At 34.1% G+C, this 1,849-nt stretch overlaps 1 protein-coding gene across 3 annotated transcripts in view; it reads right to left on the reverse strand.

The window, feature by feature from the left end:
* Nucleotides 1–1,849, reverse strand: part of Sdccag8 (serologically defined colon cancer antigen 8) — a 201,260-nt gene that overhangs the window by 143,625 nt on the left and 55,786 nt on the right. The window lies entirely within an intron of this gene.

A 1,849-nucleotide genomic window follows, 5' to 3' on the forward strand; every position in this document is an offset into this window, starting at 1 on the left:
ACACACACACACATACACACACACACGTGCACACACATGCCACCTTGTGATCAAAAACAATAAAATAATGAAATGCATAATTAAGAAATTGAAGTAAATTTTCAGGATTATTTCATATAAAGTAGTTTTAAATAGCCAGGCAGTGATAGTGCATGCTACTTTTAATCCCAGCATTTAGGAGGAAGAAGCAGGCAAATCTCTGTGAGCTTGAAGCCAGTCTGGTCTACAAAGGGAGTTCCCGAAAAGCCCAGTTTCAAAGAACGAAAAATAAACAAATGAATAAAAGCCAAAAAAGTCTTAAATAAATACTATGAACAAAAAACACTAACATATAAAATTATACTAATATTGGTAATTAAAACAGTTAAACTATGTTATTATTTACACATATGGTCAAATATTCTCTCTATAATATAAAATATTTATTTTTATTTGTTTTCTTCACAAACAGGGCTTCTCTGTGTATCAATTATTGTCCTGGAACTTACTCTATAGAACAGGCTGGCCTTGAACTCAGAGATCCACCTGTTTCTGCCTCCTGAGTGCTGGAATTAAAGTCGTGCTCCACCACCCGGCTAAAAATTATTTCTTTAAAGACTTCATCAGTTGAGCTTTTAAGGAAAAATATAAGGATTTTTCCTTGCTAATAGACTCTATTACTGATATTGAGATGTACAGCAACAGAATTTACTGTTAACATTACAGATAGCATCAATCTTACTGTCATAGTACACAATATGACTTAAACACTACAGAGTAACTTTCAGTAAAAGTCATATATTGGCTTTAAGCACACTCTACAATTATAGCTGTATATAAGAGGAAAATATACATTCAAATGAAGTGACTATGATATATTATTATATAATCAATGCATACAACACCTTTAAAATGTTGCGAAACATTATGTATGCAATTTTGGTTTTTTTCCTCTAATCCAGGTCACTGAACACAGAGAAACATACTTGAAAAATAGAATTATCAGTAAAGCCTAAGGAATGTCGAGCCTTTGCCAAAACTGAGAACCCATGGAAATCTAGGGTAAATTACAACGCTTTCTGATATTCAAGTGCAGTCTTTATAGTCATACGGCATCTAATGATTATTCTTGCCTGTAAATTTTCAATTTGACATTTCTTCAAAAATGATGGTTTTAGAAGCTTCAGAAATTAGTTTCATCATTTTTGAGATTAAAATATAGCAAAGTATGAAATCTATACATCTTCCTTTGCTCAAATAAAAAGCTCTTTAGAAACAATAGGCACTGGAGCAAGACAGAAGTGCAGTCAGAGAGTAGAACAGAAAGAATGACACACACGGACACACATGTAAGCACGCGCACACCACACACACACACACACACACAATCAATCAATCAATCAATCTTTAGTGCATGAAAGTTGACTTTTCCATTCAAAAAATTATAAACTGAGCTCCCAGCTCAGTGGCGGTGGTGGTACATGCCTTTAATCCCTGCACTTGGAGACAGAAGCAGGCGTAACTCTGTGAGTCTGAGGCCAGCCTGGTCTACAGAGTGAGTTCCAGGACAACCAGGGCTGTTGCATAGAGAAACCCTGTCTCAACACCCACTCCTGGAAAAAAATGAAAAAGAAAAAATTCTAAACTGAAAATACTACATAAAATTGAAGAGTTACATAAAAACTTCTCCCCTATTCCAAACCATTTGGCTTAAGTAGGTCGACGAGTTAAGCAGAAAAACTCTCAAATTTCTAACATCAGAAAATCAGTTCCTCAACTGTGATAGCAATGACGCTTATCTAAGTGTCTGAGTCTCGTCTTCTTTTTTTTTCATTGATATATATATATATATATTTATTTATTTATTTAT

Source organism: Microtus ochrogaster, chromosome 6, assembly GCF_000317375.1.
Source record: "Microtus ochrogaster isolate Prairie Vole_2 chromosome 6, MicOch1.0, whole genome shotgun sequence".
Classification (NCBI taxonomy): Eukaryota; Metazoa; Chordata; class Mammalia; order Rodentia; family Cricetidae; genus Microtus; species Microtus ochrogaster.